The 20,497-nt window shown below is 35.5% G+C and overlaps 1 long non-coding RNA gene across 1 annotated transcript in view; it reads left to right on the forward strand.

The window, feature by feature from the left end:
- Window positions 1-15,265, forward strand: part of LOC143672950 (uncharacterized) — a 47,304-nt gene extending 32,039 nt beyond the window's left edge. Inside the window, exons 2-3 of the long non-coding RNA XR_013170110.1 lie at window positions 5,720-5,878; window positions 15,122-15,265. This is a non-coding gene — a long non-coding RNA (uncharacterized LOC143672950). The remainder of the gene's footprint in view (window positions 1-5,719; window positions 5,879-15,121) is intronic.
- Window positions 15,266-20,497: the final 5,232 nt, after the last annotated feature.

Here is a 20,497-nt window from a genome sequence, read left to right on the forward strand (position 1 = left end):
CCCAAGCTCACAGACACCAGCAGAGAATCCCCAAACTGTGCCTATATCTGTGCTGCAATGGTTCACTGCATTGTTGTGCCCCAACTCACACTTTGCATCCTGTTTCACATACAACCTGCAAACAAAAGCTTTAGACTACTGAAGGAAATCAATTTCTAAAATAAAGCAGTCAAGCTACTTACTTGCCATGAAGACAGCAGAAGATCACTAAGCAAAACATGATGCAGACAGATATAGCCCAGCCTAATGACCAAATGAAAACACCAGATGACACACACACAGGCACAACTAATCAAAGATGTACACATGACACTACTAAATAAAACAAAATGGATGGTTAATGACATAAAGGAGATCAAGAAGACACTAAAAGGGCATAAAGAGGAATTTGAAAAATAAATAAAATATAGCAGATATCACAGAGATTAAAGGTTCTGTTCACCAAATAAATATCACACTGGATACACACAACAGCAGATTTGAAGAAGCAGAAGAAAGAATAAGCTAACTAGTGGACAGGACAACTGATTTCAAACACTCAAAAGAGCAGGTGACAAAAAGGATGGAAAAATTTGAATTGAATCTCAGAGAAATGATGGAGAAAACAAACTGCACATACATAAGAATCATTGGAGTCCAAGAAGGAGAAGATATTAGTAAAGGGTTAGGAAGATTGGTTGAAGATACAATGGGCAAAAACTTACCAACCCCTATAAAGGACATTAATAAGTAAGTCAAAGAAGCTCAACAAAATCCACATAAAATAAATACAAATAGGTCTTCCCCAAGGCAAATACCAATCAGTCTGTCAAATGAAGAGAAGCAGAAATCTTGAAAGTGGCAAGAAAAAAGACAATTCACTATATACAAGGTTAATCACACAAGACAGGGTTCAGACTACTCAACTGGTACTATGAAGGGAAGAAGGCAGTGGTAAGATATATTTAAAATCCTGAAAAGAAACACTTCCAGCCAAGAATTCTGTGCCCTGCCAAACTGTCCTTCAAAACTGAAGGAGAAATTAAAGTACTCACAGATGAACAAATCCTGAAAGAATTTGTCAGCAAGAGCCCGGCCCTACAAGAAACATGAAAGAGAATTCTGCCAGTTGAAAAAAAAAAGACAGAAAAGGGAGGCCTTTTTTTTCCAGGTAACTTAAAGGATAAAAAGAGAAAGAGGGAAAAGAATACGTAGATCTGACAAATAAATTCAGAGGAATAATGGGGTGGACTCAAGAAGTGCCTTATCAGTAATAGCTGAATTTTAACAGACTAAACTTACCAAATAAATATATGTAATAAGAGAATGGACTAAGAAATATAATTCAGCTGTGTGCTGCTTGCCAGAGACACAACTTCGACACAAGGATGCACAAGATTGAAACTGAAAGGATAGAAAAAGATGTTCCACACAATTTGTAACCAAAAGAAAGCAGGAGTAGCTATACTAATACTGAACAAAAAGACTTTAATGTAAATATATTATATGAGACAAAGGAGAACACTGTATATTAATAAAAGGGACAGTTCACTGAGAGGAAATAACAATCATAAATGGTTTTGCTCCCTATCAGGGAATGTCAAAGTACATGAGACAGACATTGTCAAAACAGAGGGAGTGATAGATGTGTCAAAAACAATACTAAGAGACTTCAAAACACCACTCTTCTCTATAAATAGAACAACCAGACAGAAGATCAATTAGGAAATAGAGAAATAAAAAACTTGATAAATGAATTAGATTTAACAGACATATACAGGCCATTACCCCCAAAATCCCAGGATATACATTCTTCTCTAGTGCTCATGAAACATTCTTCAAGATAGAACATATTCTGGGGCACTAAAAAGGCCTTTATAAATTTAAAAATATTGAAATGTTTCAAAGCAGTTTCTTCTATCACAATGAAATGAAGCTGGATAACAATTACTACCAAAGAATCAAAACTCTTACAAATATACAGAGATTAAATAACACACCCTTAACCAGTGGGTCAAAAACAAATTGCTAGATAAATCAGTAGCTGTCTGGAGATAAATGAAAATGGGAAGACAACATATCAGAACTTAGGGTATTTGGCAAAGGCTGCACTGAGTGGGCAATTTGTTGCCCTAAATATTTATATTAAAAAACAAGGAAGAGCAAAAATTAAGGACTTAACTGCTAACTTAGAGGAACTTGAGAAGGAAACAGAAAACTAACCTAAAGCAAAGAAAAGAACATAAATAACAAAGATTAAAGCAGAATTAAATGAATGGGAGAACAAAAGAGCCAAAAAGGAATCAATAAAGCCAAAAGTTGGTTCCTTGAGAAAAATCAATAAAATAGTTAGGCCACCAGCAAAAATGACAAAGAAAAAAGGAGAGAGGATACAAATAAATGAAATCCAAAATAAGAAGGGGTGCATTACCCAGACTCTGAAGAGATTAAAGAAATCATATGATGAATCCATGAAAGAACTATATGCCAATAAAATATGCAAACAAGCTACACTGACTGAGGAAGCAATAGATGATTTGAACAAAGCAATCACAAGTTCAGAGATTCAATTAGTCATCAAAAATCTTCCTTCAAAGAAAAGCCCAGGGCCAGATGGCATCACAGGGAATTTTATCAAATATTTCAGAAAGAATTAATATCAATCCTTCTTAAACTTTTCCAAAAACTTAAGAGGAAAGGAACACTATGTAACTCATTTTATGACACTAATATCATTCTAATACTAAAACTACAAGCTTATTTCCCTTATGAACATAGATGTAAAATTTCTCAACAAAATACTAGTAAATCTAATCCAACAATATATTAAAAGAATTATCCCAAGTGGGGTTCCTACCAGGAATGCAAGAATGGTTCAACACAAGAAAATCAATTAATGAAATAAAGCACATTAACAAATTAAAAGGGAAAAACCACATGATCATCTCAATTGATGCTGAAAAAGTATATAACAAAATTCGACATCCATCTACATCAAAAGATAGCAATCAAAGGTAACTTCTTCAGTATATTAATGGGCATATATGAAAAGCTGATAGCCAACAACATATTTAATGCAGAGAGAATAAAAGGAGCTTTCCCAATAAGATTGGGAAAAAGAAAACAATGCCCTCTTTCACCACTATTATTCAACATTATACTAGAAATTCTAGCAAGAGCAAACAGAAAGGAAAAATAAAGAAAAGACATCCAAATTGGAAAGAGAGAAGTAAAACTTTCATTATTGTATATGACATGATACTGTACTTGGAAAATCCTGAGTAATCTACAACAAAGTTACTTGAGCTAATAAACAAATTCAGCAAGGGAGTGGGATATAAAACTAACGTACAAAATCCGTACTATTTCTATACACAAAGACTTAACTATAGAGTCAGTTAAGGATAAAAATTCATTAAAAATGGCAACTAAAAGAATCAAATATCTAGGAATGAACTTAACTAAGGATATAAAGGATTTGTATTCAGAAACTATATAATATTGCTAAAAGATATCAAAGGAGATCTAAATGGGTGGAAAGCACTCCCTGCCTATGGATAAGAAGGTTAAACATAGTTAAGATGTCAATTCCACCAAAATTGATATAAAGATTCTATGTAGTGGGCAGACCATGGTGGCTCAGCAGGCAAGAATGCTTGTCTTCCATGCCAGAGGACCCAGGTTTGGTTCCCGGTGCCTGCCCATGTAAAAATAAAAAATAAAAATAAAAATAAAAATAAAAAGATTCTATGTAGTACCAATCAAAATTTCAACATTCTACTTTGAAGACTTGGCAATGCTAATTACCAATGTCATATGAAAGGGAAAGAGCCTTAAATTAGCTAAAAACATCCAAAAAGGGGGAGAATTAAGTAGGATGATTAACACTTCCTGACTTTAAATGCTATTATAAAGCCACAGGGGTCAAAACCCATGGTACTGGTACAAACATAGAAGTATTGCCAAATGGAATTAAATCAAGAGTGCAAAAATAGACCACCAAATCTATTGTCAACTATTTTTCAACAAGGCTCCAAACCCACTGAACTGTACAAAATAGTCTATTCTATCAATGGCCTTTGAATATCTGGAAATGAATTCCCAAAAGAGTAAAAGAGGACCCTTACCTTAAACTCTATACAAAAATTAAATCAAAATCGATCAAACACCTAAAACCACCATAAAGTTCCTAGAAGAAATGTAAGGAAATGTCTTTGAGACCTAATAATGGGAGGTGGCTTCTTAAACACTACAACCAAAGCACAAGCAATAAAAGAAAAAGATAGATAATAAGAAATACCTCAAAATCAAATACTTCATTACCTCAAAAGACTTTGTCAAAAAGGTGAAGAGGCGGCTAATTCAATCAGAGAAAATGTTTGGAAATCACATATTGGACAAATGTTTGGTATTCTGTATACATAAAGAAATCATACAACTCAACAAGAAAGGAACAAACAAACAAATTATAAAATGGTCTGAAGGCATGAATAGGTATTTTTTTGAACAGCAAATACAGATGACTCAAAAGTACATGAAGAGGGTGGGCCACGGTGGCTCAGCAGGCAAGAATGCTTGCTTGCCATGCCAGAGGACCCAGGTTCGATTCCCAGTGCCTGCCCATGTTAAAAAAAAAAAAGTACATGAAGAAGGCAGACAATGGTGGTTCAGTGGCAAGGTTCTTGCCTGCCAGGCCAGAGACCCGAGTTCATTCCTAGCTGCCCATGTAAAAAAAAATACATGAAGAGTTGTTCATTTTCATATGCTAAAAGGGAAATGCAGATCAAGAACACAATGAGATACCACCTCACACCTAAAAGAATGGCTGCTATTAAACAAACAGGAAACTACAACGTTGGAGAGGATGTGGAGAAACTGGGACACTTATGCAGCACTGGTGGGGAGGCATAAAGGTGAAGCTGCTGCAGAAGACAGTTTAGCGATTCCTTTGGAAAACAAATATTGAGTTGCCCTATGACCCAGCAATAGCTGGTATATAACAAGAAGAGCTGAAAATAGTGACACAGACATTTGCACACTGATGTTCATAGTAGCATTATTAAGAATCACCAAAAGATGGAAACTAATCAAATGCCTATCATCAGATGAGTGGATTAACCAAAGATGATATATACATATGATGAATACTATGCATCAGTAAGACAAAATGATGTCCTGAAGCACATGACAAGATGGATGAGCCTTGATGACATAATGCTGATTTTGTATCTGAAATAAGCCAGATACTAAAGGATAGATACTGCATGACTACATTTTTAAGACCATGGCAAAGGTAAAATTGGAGGCTTATAAAACAGAATATAGGGTCCTTAGAGATATATAGAAGTTAGAGATGGGTGAATGATTACCTTATGAAGTTGAACTCAAATGTCAGGGAATAGATAGAAGTGAAGGCAGTTCTCTAGTGGGTCTATAAGTAATATTACATATTGAAGGTGAACATGATTGAAAGGGGTTGATTAGACCTATATGTCCCACTGATTAATATTAGAAACATAAATAAGTTTTTGCAAAAATTGCTCCAAAGTATGACTTGCGTACAAAGAGTCCAGGGTATGGGTAGAAAACTGCTATTACATACTATAGGTATATTTAACAGGAAAACATCAATAGTACCACAGCAGCACCAGGAGTAAATAATGGGGGAGGAACAAGGGTTATGCAGAGGTTTAGATTTCCTATTTGGTGAGGGTGTGTTTATTCATTATATTTATCTTAGGAACAATGAAATTACCTAAAATTGAGAGTGTCGATGAACCATCAACACTAATGAATGCAGGTGGCTGAAGGAGGCAATGACTGAAAAGAAGATAGGTGAATGTTGGTGAATACATTTTATCTAATATTTTGTGTCTACAGAAAGGAGTGATGTTGCAAGGTATGCAATTACATGAATGAATCTGTGGGACACTTGGTGGAGCAAAATAAGCCAGAAATGAAAGAACAATTATTGTATGGTCTCCTTTAGAAAATGCTTATTAGAAAACAGGGGCTTAGATGGTGAGCTCTTATAGGAGACACATTTAGACTGGAGTAGTAATTATTATTTCTGGATTTTTAGAGACTTTTACATATATAAAAATGTTGGAATTAAGAGATAATAATGAAACCATTCAGGTCAGGATTAAGATAATTCAGAACAGAGGGTTAAGGGAGACATTGTCTATATTTTAGGACCGCACCTACATTTTGTCCAGAATATAAATTTTCTGAAGCATATACTCTAACTCAATTTGTCTGGATAGCTCATTTGGTCAATCAAAACAGAGGGAGCTTAGAATAAGAATGAAGACCTTTAATACCTTATAGTTTAGTGTAATGCATTGACACATCCTAGAATATATTAAGAAGATAATAAAAAAATATTGGCATAGTCCCTTGATGGATGGGAGAAAAATATGGAAATATTAAGTTTTACTGCTGGGGAATCCCCTGATACTATGTCAAACATTATGAACACCCAAATCAAGAGGCCAAGCTCTTGATCTTCAGGCTTACTCTTGTGAAGCTTATGTACATAGGCAGATGTTTAACCTACCTAAAGATATAACTAAGAGTTACTTTTGAAGGAACTCTTGTTTCTGAGATGTGTCTTCATTCTTTATAAGCCCAATTTTCTAAGTGAAATCATTGCCTTTCCCCCATTGAGACATGACATCTAGGGGTGAAAGTCTCCCTGGCATATCCCTGGGAGATGACCCCCAGGGATGAGTACAGCCCTGGCCCTGTGGTATCAACAATTCCATCCTGAACAAAAGGGGTAAAAGAAGTGTACCTAATGAAGTTTCAATGACTGAGAGAGTTCAGAGTTGAGAGGCTATTCTGGAGGTCACTGTTATGCAAGCTTCAGTTAGACATTGCTACCTATGATAATTTGCCAAACCCAAACCAAAACTATTCCAGCTGATCTTAAAGAACACCCATGGCAATATATAAGATTCTACAAAATTTCTATGCACAAGGGTAACTTTCCAGAAACCTACAACCCCCAGATGTGTCCCCGGATCAGATAAGTCCTGAAACCTAGAGGGCCCAGCCTCTCCAGAGTATCAGGTAGTCCCAACTCCCTATCCCATATTATTGACAGCCTCTTCCAACATGAGAAATTTGGAATAGCTATATCCCAGATACCCCTAAAAAAGTGGGATAGAAAGAGCAAAGATAATGGTGGAGTTATATAGGGTAGGTGGGGTTTAACAAATGAATATGATTGCTGAATCATTAACTTGGTATTTCTCTTAGTCTCTAGTATCTTAGAACTGCCAGATATAAAAATCTAAAATTACAGAATTGTAACCCATAATAAACTCTGAAGTCTGTTCTATAACTAGTTGTTCTGCTGTGCTTTGAAACTCATGCTTTTTTTGTATATATGTTATTTTTCACAAAGAAAAAATAGTTGATTGGATTGATAAAGAAATATTTATTCCTTCTAGCCTCCTCTGTTCTGCAACAGCTAAAAAGAAAAATCTGAGATAATGGTATGGTGGCCCATGATAAACTCTGGGATCTGTCCTGTAACCACTTGTGGAAGAGTGCTTTGAGCGTACTACTTTTTTCACTCTTTGCTGTGTATATATGTTGTACTATACAATAAAAAGTTTAAAAATATGCAAAACACCAGAGGTTGAAGCTCATCAAAATGGTTACATAAGGGAAGTCTCAGAAATTGCCTGCAAGATTTGCATTGTATTATTGCTGTACCCAGGGACTCTGCTTGGGAGGTCACAGAACCAAGAAACTCTCTGTTACTCTTGAAGTGGGGTACACAGTTTAGTGGACATCTAGCATTCTCTGACACAGATTTATCACAACAAGACTGTCCACAGAAGCACTTTTTATTCAAAACTTGCTTATATTTGACAAATATTTATTGATTTCTCATTATGTGCCATGTACTATTCTACCTTGTCATATGAGTTCACAACCTAATGGGTTATGCTATTTCAAAAAGTCTTGTAGCAATGAAGGTCTTTCTTTTTTTTAATTTTCCAAGATATGAAGAATTCGATTGAACATTTCTTAAACCATAAACTTATTTTTTTCATTTATGAGAATGTTTAAATTGGTCCTTTTTCCCCTACTGATCTTTAAATCCCATTTTGATCTTAACTTTCTTCCCTGCACATTCTCTTTCATTATACTTCTGGATCTTGAGTCAAAAACAAGTAGAATTCCCTCTACATTCTCAATCACTTGTGAGTACATTCCATTTATCTACTTGCTTTCCTGATCCTCTCTGGATATTAATTCCATTTGAGTAGATGTTATTTTCTCTCTTAAAGTACTCATGTCAAAGGGCCTAGAGAAGAGGTTTTCATTATGATTGTTCTTCATTGTTACTTAACCTCAGCCAAAAGATGTCACTTTTAGCCCTTCTTTGTCAGTCATCTACTGTTTACCAAGTTACTTCAACTTGAAGGTTTTGACTCCAAAAATGCAAATAAAGCATGTGTCTGCATAATTCTTTTTTTATTAACATTTTAAATTGTGAAATCAAGCATATATACAAAAAAGGAGTAAATTTCAAAGTACATTTGAACAAGTAGCTATAGAGCAAATTTCAATGTGTGCTATGGGCTGTAGTTCCACAATTTCATGCATTTCTTTCTAGGTATTCTAAGACAGTGGACACTAAAAAAAGTCTGAGTAATGATTCTGTAGTCACACTTTTTTGTTAAATCCTGTCTTTTCTGTTACAACTCCTCCTTGACCTTTGATCCTTCTCCCAATCTTTAGGGACATTTGGTCTGAGAAATTTTTTGTATGATTTCAATCTTTTTAAATTTTTGAAACTTGTGTCATGACCAAGCATATTGTCTATCCTTGAGCATGATCCATGAGCACTTGAGAAAAATCTGTATCCTGCTGTTATGTGGTGTAATGTTCTGTAGTTACCTGTTAAGTCTAGTTCATTGATCATATTATTCAAATTCTCTGCTTCTTTATTGTCAGGGTGTTCTATCCATTGATGACAGCAGGGAATTGAAATTTCCAACAATTATGGTACAGGTGTCTATTTCTCCCTTCAGTGTTGTCAGTGTTTGCCTCATTTATTGTGGACCACTCTAGCTTGGTGCATGTTCTAGTTTGCTAGCTGCCAGAATGCAATATACCAGAAATAGATTGGCTTCTAAAAAGGGGAATTTAATAAGTTGCTAGTTTACAGTTCTAAGGCCAGGAAAATGCCCCAATTAAAGCAAGCCTATAGAAATGTCCTGTAAAAGGCATCCATCCAGGGAGAGATACCTTGGTTCAAGAAAGCTGATGAAGTTCAGGGTTTCTCTCTCAAGTGAGAAGGCACATGGTGAACATAGTCATGGCTTCTCTCTCAGCTGGAGGGGCACATGGCAAACATCATGTCATCTGCTACCTTTCTCTCCTGGCTTCCAGTTTCATGAAGCTCCCTGGGAGGCATTTTCCTTCTTCATCTCCAAAGGTCACTGGCTCATGGACTCTCTGTTTCATGGTGTTCTGACATTCTCTGCTCTCTTCAAATCTCTCATTCTCCAGAATGTTTCCTCTTTTATAGGACTCCAGAAACTTATCAAAACCCATCCAAATGGGTAGAGACATGTGGTCACCTAATGCAGTTTAACAACCACTCTTGATTAAATCACATCTCCAGGGAGATTATCTAATTACAGTTTCAAGCATACAGCATTGAATGGGGATTATTCTGCCTTTACAAAACGGAATTTAGAATAAAATAAAAAACTAGGGGACATACACATTATTTCAAACAAACACAGTGCATAAATATTTTTTTATTGTTATGTCTTCTTGTTGAATTGTTCTTTTTATTGATACATAGTGTCTCTTTTAAGTCTAATTTTTTGGACATTTATATAGCTATTCTTGCTCTTTTCTGATTGTTGTTTACATGTAATATCTTTTCCCAACCTTTTATTCCAACTTATTTTTGCCCTTGGATGCCTTAGCATAATTCTTGATTTTGATGTCAACAGAAATCATCTTTCCAATATACTGTATTATTAGTTAACTTATTGACCAATTCTTTTCCAAGAATCTCTAATCTATCTTAGATGCTCACTCACCTAATCATGACTTATACCTATATCTTGTCACTACCTTTCTATACTCTCAATTTCATACCTACTTATCTTCTACCCCACCTCCATTATTTCCAGTTTGCGTGCTCTATAGGCCAACTTTAACAATTCTTTGCTCCAGTGTGATATAAAAAAACACTGATCCTACAATATTTTCAAATGACACTAAATATACTCTTGCCTAAGAAACTGCCCAAGTTGTTTATTGCCTCTTAATTATTCTTCCTTCAGATATATGTCTGGTTTAAAATCTCACTTGACTTGGTTTATTATTTAATTGTTTAAAGCTTTTCAATATGCTTTCCCCAGCTACCTTACAGAATTTCAATCCCCACTCACTACATTTTGTATCCTCTATTACACCATTCTTTCTAAATTTTTCTCCCTAAAAATTTTAATTATCTAATATTTCATAAAGTTTATTTATGTATTTTGTTTATGTCCCAATTCAAAATTATAATTCATATGAGGATATATATATATATGTATAGTTTGTTATAGTTTAAATGCTTTACTATATGTCTCCAACACTTAGATTACTGCCTAGCACACAGTAAGTAGTGAGTGAGTAATTTATAGAATTAATAAATGAATCAAGCTAAATATTCATAAATGCACTTCTGCTCCTGAGAGAGATCCACTAATTCTTGATCAACAGTGCGCTTGTTGTGATCAACTAAAAAAGCCAGATGAAATGGAGAAATAAACTGGATGAAGAGATCACAATCCTGCTACAGTAAGCAAAACTTAAAGGATAAAAGACCAGAGACAGAAAACTACAGTGATGTCAGTTGAATTCTGTGGTGACTTCTGCCTTGGGGGCTGTTCTAGTTTGCCAGCTGTTGGAATGCAGCACACCAGAGATGGATTGGCTTTTAATAAAAGGGGATTTATTTTGTTAGTTCTCCAGAGGAAAGGCAGCTAACTTTCCACTGAGGTTCTTTCTTATGTGGAAGGCACAGGATGGTCTCTGCTGGTCTTCTCTCCAGGCCCCTGGGTTCTAACAACTTTCCCCGGGGTGACTTCCTTCTGCATCTCCAAAGGCCTGGGCTGAGCTGCGAGTGCTGGGATGAGGAATGCCGAGCTGCTAGGCTGTGCTACATTGTACTCTCTCATTTAAGCACCAGCCAATTAAGTCAAACATCACTCATTGCAGCAGACATGTCTCCTAGCCAACTGAAGATATAATTAGCAACAGATGAGGTTCACGTACCATTGGTTTATGTCTGCAGCAACAAAACTAGCTATGCTTACCTGGCCAAGTTGACAACTGAATCTAACTAATGCAGGGGCATTTGTTATTTCTGAGTGAAAAGAGAAGACTGAGAATCTGGGCTCTGTAGTACTGGAGGGTCCCTGTTGCAGTGCAGAGACATCAGCTGAGCTTTTGGAGGATATACGGAGAACCTCAATCATACAGTGTTGCTTTCCTTCAGGACATTTCCTCAATTGTAAAGTCTATATGGGGTGATATACTAAACCCTTATGAATTAAATATTTTGAAAACAGAAATGAGTTTTCAACAGTCTCAGAAGACAATGATTTTCCTGTGAAAAGGAAGAGGGGAAGAGCAGATGGCTTTAAGAGGAAATTTCTTGAATGGTGAGAAAATTACTTATTTTTGTAATATTCTTTATTCATTAAGAAAAGTGTTGTCTGATGTGTGGAGTTGAAACTATTATGTGTCCCAGAAAAGCCACGTTTTAACCTTAATCCAATCTTGTGAGGCCAGATACATTGTTAAGCATGGAAAACTTTGATTAGTTTACTTCCACGTAGATGTGGCAAAACCAGTTGTGGGTGTGACCTTTTGATTAGACAGAAATGTAGCTCTGCCCATTCTAGGTAGGTCTTGATAAGTTTGCTAGAATCCTTTCAAAGAACAAACATTTTGGAGAAAGCTCAGAGCCCTCAGAGATGACAGAGCCAAGATGAGACCCATGTATTTGGAGATACAGAAAAAAAGTTCATAGGGAAGCTGTTTGAAACCAGAAGTCAAAGACCAATATATGCACTTGGCATGTGCTTTCTTAGCTGACAGAGGTGTTCTTGAGTCAAGTAATCTTACTCTAGATGCTTCAGTTTGGACATTTTTGTGGCCCTAGAAAGGTAAACTTGCAACTTAATAAATTTTGATTTTAAAAGCCATTCTGTTTCTGGCATACTGCATTCCAACAGCTTTAGCAAACCGTCTGTTCTCCAGGGCAGTTAGTAAATAGCCAAGAACTCTCTGAAACATCTGTTGTTTGTGGGACTTTGAAGACTAGGTCTACATTGTGTACCAACCAGGATGAGTGAAAATGAGAGACTGAGAAATTGCAGTTTTAAGTAAATCCTCCTATACTGTTGAGGCTGGTGCCCCTCCCCCACTGCCACAGCAGACTGACTCAAGAGTCACTTTAGAGGGAAACAACTCTTTCTTCTAGTAGCAAGGATGGGGAGGTCATCCAGGCAGCAATAGTGGATTTGATTAATGAAATTGGAATGCTGCATACCAGGTCTCTACAAAGATAAATTTGCAATGCAATCAAAACAGAAGCCAAGAGTTCTGTTTTAGCCCCACAGATGGACCAATTAAGCATTACCTACCATTATCTAACCCATCTCATCCCAGTCCCTGGTAACCTGTATTCTAGTTTCAGATATCAAATTTGCTCAATTTAATTTTCCATGCCAGCAATATCATACAATATTTGTCCTTTTGTGACTGGCTCATTTCACTCAACATAATGTCATCAAGTTTCATCCACATTGTCACATGTACCAAAACTACATGTTTTTTTGCAACTGAATAATATTCCATTGTATGTGTACCGTGTAGAGAGCACATTTTCTTTACCCCTATTCATATATTGATTGGCACTTGGGTTGTTTCCATATTTTAGCAATTGTAAATAATGCCACTTTGAACAACTGGATGAAAATATCTGGTCAAGTCCTTGTACTCAATTGTTTTGGGTACATACCTACAACTGATAATGCCAGGTGATATGGTTAATTCTGACTCAATCTTGCCACTCTCTACCTGGATCATTATTTTCTATCTACTGTTGCATTTTATATTGCCTTGAAAATGTCCAGAGTTTCACTGTGTATTTTCTTTACTCAGAAGATTCATCACATGAAGTTTTCCTTTTGATAATTTTCATCAATTATCAGTGCTTGTCATTATCATTAATCTTCTTATTAATACAATGGGTCACAACAAAATTCATAATCAGAAGGAAATCAGATTATCTGCTTATAGAATCCTTCTCTGACTACAGAGTATAAAATAATGTCCAGAAATAATCACACCACTTCTTTTCCACTAACTGCTCTATTGATCTCTCTCAGACATTTTTGTTTAACTGCTTTAAAATTGCCTCATTTACAACCATTTCTGTTTGGGTGATAAAAACAAAATGTGTATAAAGCACGTCTTGGATCATCTGATGAGCAATGTACATCTAGATGTTGCCACATAATTTCATTACCAAATAATGATTGCTACTATGCAGACATCAACTACTAATATTCTCTGCTACAGGTATAAGAAGTAAGTGGACATGAACTTGGTAAGTGAGGAAAGAATTTGTGTCAAGTATATATCAAATGGCTATGGATAACGTGGCAATAGCTTTACAGTAGTTTCAGTAGAAAACATAGGTAATAACACTGATGTGCCAAACTCAAAATTACCTTTGCTAACTTTCTGTGGAATATTCATGTGTCCATTTTACTATTGCATCATAAATTAACTATATTAATAGTTATGCAATATTACATTATTAATTTTAATGTATATGATATTATCACAGTTTTGTTTGTGAATTTGTTTCATTTTTATATTCCTCTGTCTTATAAGTTACTGATAACTCATTATATTTATAAATATATATATATTTGAGAAACATTATGCTGTAAATCATTCATACCCAAACAGGGATTCATGAGATTCTTTTCCTTTAAAAGAGTTTTATAAAATATTGAAAACTAAGAAAATCTGTTTTATGCTTTGGAAAATAAAAGTAAGTATATTAGGGTGGTGCAATGATGGCTCTGTGGGAGAATTCTCACCTGCCATGCTGGAGACCCAGGTTCAATTCCTTGTGCCTGCCCATGAAAAAAAATAAAACTAAAACAGTAAGTGTAATGGAAAACCCATTTCCTTAATTAAACTGTGCATGCACATAGGAAAATAAAAAATGAAATGCAAGGCTTAAAGTTTATGTTAATGTTCTGGGAGTGGGCAGATTTTCTAGACCAGTAAATTAGAATTGCCTTCACCCCAGTAATCACTGAAATGTTTTGAATTCATCTGTAAAAGAGCTTTTCTTCAATCAAAAAGTAAAAGCTTCCTATGGTAATTTTTGGTTTTGAGGACTGTTCAGCTTTCTCATATACCAACTAGGGTGAGCATGAAGAGAATCAAAAATACTCAAGATTCTTGTCCCTAGTATTCACACCAATACAATCCCCTTCCTTTGAATGAGGGTGGGACTATGCTTTTCTTCTAATCAGTAGAATAAAGTAAATTTAGGACTCACTTTTATAACTGTATTACCTAAGATCATAATTTCTGTCTTGCTCACAGTCTCCATGCCTTGCTGGTTTTGATGAAGGAAACTTCCAGGCTGTGACCTGCCCTTTAGAGATACAAACATAACAAGGAACTGGGGGTGGTCTCTAGCCAACACCCTCTAAGAACTGAGGTCATCAGTCCAACAACATACAGTACAATGAGTTTTGACAAAACCACATGAACTTAGGAACAGATGCTTTTCCAGTTAAGCCTTAAGATTTGATGACAGCTATGGCTGACACCTTGATTGTAGCATTCTGACAGACCATAGAGCCATAGAGGCACCCAATTCTTTATGGATTGAGTTGTGTCCATGCCCCTTACCCACAGAAACTGTGAGATAATATAAGAATCATTTCAAGCTACTGAATTTGTAGAAGTTTTTATATAACAATAGATAACTAGTAATGTACATATTTATGCTTCCTTTGTCATTTCATATTCCCACCAAATTACTAATCTCATATTCTGGTTTATATTCCAGGACTTTCTTCATTTTGTCAAAATGAGAAGACTATGTGAGGAAGTCCATCTGTGGGTATTAACAGATTCCAACTTGTCCTACAAATCTGAAGATGTTATCACATCTGAAGTTATTCATGCTGAATGAGGGAATATGTGGGCTTTTCTCCTCATCTATCTAATTTGATGTACTTCAAACTATAATGCTATATGTTATTATGGTCAATAAAACTATATCATTAGTGAAAAATATATAAAATATTCAGGAAGGAATTTCAACCTTGACTGTGACTGTGCCAATTTGAAAGGATGTATGCTCCCTAGAATAGCCATGTTTTAATCCTAATTTGATTTTGTAAAGGCAGCTGTTTCTTCTAATTGTTATTCAGTACTGTATGCCTGAAACTATAATTAGATCACCTCCCTGGAGATGTGACTCAATCAAGGGTGGTTTTTAAGTGGATTAGGTAGAGCTGTGCCTCCACCCATTCAGGTGGGTCTTGATTAGTTTACTGGAATCCTATAAAAAAGAAACATTTTGGAGAATGTGGGAGATTCTGAGAGAGCAGAATGGCATAGCCACAAGAAGCAGAAAGTCCATCAGCCAGTGACCCTTGAAGATGAAGAAGAAAAATGTCTCCTGGAGAACTTTGTGAAACAGGAAGCCAGGACAGAAAGCTAGCAGATGATGCCATGTTTGCCACATTCCCTTCCAGCTGAGAGAGACACCCTGATTATGTTCACCATGTGCCTTTCCATTTGAGAGAAAAACCCTGAGCTTCATCAGCCTTCTTGAATCAAACTAGCAAACTAGAACATGATCTACAATAATGGAAATCCAAGTACCCTCTCATGAATACACTATTGTTACATAAAGAGGAGTGTGATCTCATACATGTTTGAATTATTTATTATTTTAAAGTACTATTAGGAAGCCATAAAAGAAAGACCCAATGATAGAGTTGTTTAAAACATAGGAAGTTTATAGTTGGATGTGGTAGACTCACATAAATGGTCCAGATGGACAGGGCAGTATATCTCTCCTCTTTATTCATGGATGCAGCTTACTTTCTTGCATTTTATTGGTCCTGCCTAATGCTTTCATATTAAATAAGCAATCCATGTGTTAGCTCATTGTTGGAATTACCTGGGAGCTTGTCATAAATACAGAAATCTGGATTGCCCCAGAACTAATGAATCATAATTTGAAATTTAACCCTAGGTTACTCAATGTAGACCATAATTAGTAAAGAATTTTCACAGGGCTCTGTTACTTACAGTTGTGACACCACCAGCCTGGTTTCAGGTAACAAGAAAAAGAAATAACCTTGAAGGAGTACACATTCCACAATTTAGATTTCATGCTGGAAGTTATGTATATGCCTTCTGCCTACACCAAATCAATAAGAACTTACAGAATTTAACTTAATAGCAAAGAGGGATGGAGTATTTTGAAATTTATGCATGCATGTTCCTGGTGCTAGGTTCCTCTGTCAGAGACTTCTAGAAATCCACTAGCAAGTGGGCTTTGATGATGTTTTCCATTAACGGAATGAGTTCAAAGTGAACCTCAAGACAAAACATTTGAGTTTGAAGCTCATCAAATAGAAATATGGGAGAATCTAGAAATTTGCTCACAGGATTTTTATCTCATGGTTGCTCCACCCAGAAGCTCTGCTTGGAATGCCATGGACTCAGGTAATACTCTATTGCTGCTGAAGAGGGACATGAATTTTAATGGGCAACTAGCATTCTCTGACCTCAGCATCTGACATCAAGAACACCCACAGATGCATTTTTTTCCTCAAAATTCATTTCAGTTTGTCATATATTTACTGACTCCTAATTATGTGTCAACTAATTTTCATTTTTTTCTTCTGAGCTCAGATCCTAGTTGATTATGCTATTTGAAACAAGTTTAGTAGCAAATACAGGACTTTTGTGAGTTCACAAATCTTGAAGAGTTTGAATAAGTGTTTCTCAAATTAGGGATACTCTTTCATTTATGAGAATGTTTAAATGTGTAATTTTTCCATTACTTCACTGTCAAGCCCCTTTTGAATGTAACTCGCATTCCTGAACATTCTATTTCATTGTACTTCTGGATCTAAGGTCCCTAATAGGTAGAATTCCAAACATTATCAACCTTTTGAAAGAAAATTCCATTTTTCTGCTGCTTTCTTGGTTCTCCATGGGTACCATTTCCACTTAAATTGATGACATTTTCTCCTACCATTCTCATGCCAAAGGACATGGAATAGAAGTTTCTGTTATGATAGTTTCTCATTGCTACTTAATCTCAAACAAATTATACCATCTTCAGCCCTTCTTTGTTAGTCATATAATGTTTACCAGGTCATTCCACTTCATTCCTTGAAGTTGTTGACTCCTGTATTGCTGTAACTCTAATATGTTTATGCCATAATTCTTGACTATTTTAACATCCACAAAGGTAATTCTTCCAATAATGCAGTCTTAATTTACTGATTACACAATAGTCTTCCAAGAACATTTAATCTATCTTAGATGCTCATTAACATAGTTATATGCTACACCTTATAATTACCTTTCTAAGATCTCAATTTTATGCCCACTAATCTCCAACCACACCTCTATTTCTAGTTTACAAGTACTGGAGCTCAAGTCTAACAATTCCTAGATGCCACTGTGATAACAAAACCATTGATTCTGCCAAATTCTTACATGACAAGAAGCGTGCTTTTGCCTCAGACACTGCAAAATTTGTTCCCTGTGTCATAGTTATTCTTAGTTCAGTTATCTGTCTGGCTTAAAACCTCATTTCACTTGCTTCATAATTGAATTGTGTCTTTTCAATATGCTTTCCCTGTAAATCTTACAGAATTGCATCCCTCACTCATTAACATTTTGCACCACTATTAAGTTGTGCCTAAAAATGCTCTCATTGTGAACAGAAAATCCAAATAAAATAGAGAAATCAACTGGGTGAAGAAATCAGATTCCAGCTGCTGTGATCAAAACTGAAAATAAGACTCCAGAGGCACAAGCCCTTAGATGAGGTGATCTGAATTTAAATTCAGTGGCCATTTTTATCTTGGGGGAATTTGTTCATTCTGGACAAGAACAGAAGGATGAGAATTTGGGTTCTGGAAAGGGAGAAGATAGCAGAGACTTTAGAGGAGTTTTGGAGAGCCCTATTCATGTAGTGTTGTATTTCTTCATGACATTTTGATGATTTTAGGGTCTGATTGGGGGTGGAAAGCTAAAATCTTATGAGGTAAATCTCTGAAATACAGAGATGATTTTTTAACAATCTCACAAAACAATGATTATCTTGTTAGACTAGTGAGGATGAGAGGTCCAGAAGAAACTATCAGGTTCTCAGTTGCAAGAGCTGGGGGTGAACAAAAGATAGACTTTAATCAATGTAACCCAGCCTTGATGAATAAAATATTAATTTTGATTATCTGTTTAGAAGTAAGAAATGTGGAGTCTATTTGGAGCATAATATTTTTAAGTGAATGACAACAGTGATGTGGCATATATCTGTGGTTGGCAGATAAAGAACTGCTAAGATTAAAACTTCTTAATGGTATATATGACAGAAGAGAATGAAAGTCAAATTCTTAAATTTTCTTCTAACTCTCTGAAGACAACATAACAAACTCAGAGAATTTAAAAGGAAGAAAATAGTAAGGAGAGCAAATCACAGAAATAGAAAACAAACATGAAGAGAAAATGTACAAAGCCAAGGCTTGATTCCCTGAATAGGTGCATAAAATTGATAAATACCTACCAATAGTGAGCAAAATATAATACACAGAGAAGCACAAATTACCAATATCAGTAAATAAAAGTGGACACAACTTTATTCCAAATATATATTAAAAGGAAAGGTGTTTTTGACAAATTTACATAAAAAATTTTACAATTTAGAAGAAATGGATTAGTATAGTGATAAATAATATTTCTGCAAACAGAAGTAAGAGCAAATAGAGTACCTGAACATGCCATTGTTTTGATGTTTTCCTGGTTCTCCTCTCTGGATGCTGTTACTTCTTAGGTGGAGGTTGTTTTCTCTCCTACAGTCTTTCAGCTGTCATGCCAATAGTCCTGGAGATGATAACTTTATGTCTAATAAAGCAACCACATCAGTTATTAAAGTCCTCTCTTCTAAGACAATTTCAGGCCAGGTGACTTAAAGAATCATTTCTCCCAATCATTTAAAGAAGAAATAAACAAATCTCATTCCATCTCATCTTGAGAAAAACTAAAAGAGAAATGTTCCCCAGTCAAATCTCCATATCAAAGTAAAACCGATAGATGATTAAAAGTAACTTAATCATTGATAGTTTATTCCTTCATCAGTTATCAGAGTAAAGGAAAAATAAGTGTTGGGGGATACCACTATACACATGTATATACTCACTAAGATAACTCAAATGGAAAGGTGAAAATTATTGATGAGACTGTAGAGCAACTGGAACTCTGAAACATTGCTTGTAGAGATTTAAATAAGTACACTGACTTATAACATCTCTTTCAAATTACCTAAGAAAGCTGAATATACATATATCCTATGAGCCAGCAAATTGATTGCTACTTGTATTCAATTGAGAAATATGTAGAGTATATATCGTGAGAGTTAGATTCAGTTGTCAACTTGGCCAGGTGAAGGCACCTAGTTCTGTTGTTGCAGACATGAGCCAATGGTATGTGAACCTCATCTGTGCTGATTATATCTGCAGTCAGCTAGGAGACATGCCTGCTGCAATGAATGATGTTTGATTTAATTGGCTGGTGCTTAAATGAGAGAGCTACACATAGCACAGCCCAAGCAGCTCAGCATACCTCATCTCAGTACTCCTCAGTCCAGGGCCTTGGAGATGCAGGAAGAAATCACCCTGGGGAAAGTTGTTGGAACCCAGAGGCCTGGAGAGAAGGCCAGCAGAGACCACCAAATATATAGTAGTGCCTTCCCATGTAAGAAAGAACCTCAGTTGAAAGTTAGCTGCCTTTTCTCTGAAAAGCTAACAAAATAAATCCCCTTTTATTAAAATCCAATCCATCTATTGTGTATTGCATCCCAGCAACTAGCAAACTAAAACATATATATAATCAATGAATAGCCTACATAAGAAAAAAATTGGAAACAAACAAGAAATTATGTTACATCCATACAATGAATATTATGGAAGAATGAAACTTGATAAGCTGCAAGTAGCAATAACATGGAAATAATTACACAAATGTACTGTGAATGAAATTATCCATACACAAAATGAATATAGAACCTGATTTCAATTTTATGAATATCAAAGAGAGAAAAAATTAAGCCATAGGTTTCAAAATCAGTATTGTAGTCACCATTGAGAAGACAAAACACATATTAGGACTTTAATATTCTGACTGTAATAAA

This window comes from Tamandua tetradactyla (genome assembly GCF_023851605.1).
Source record: "Tamandua tetradactyla isolate mTamTet1 chromosome 22 unlocalized genomic scaffold, mTamTet1.pri SUPER_22_unloc_2, whole genome shotgun sequence".
Lineage (NCBI taxonomy): Eukaryota > Metazoa > Chordata > Mammalia > Pilosa > Myrmecophagidae > Tamandua > Tamandua tetradactyla.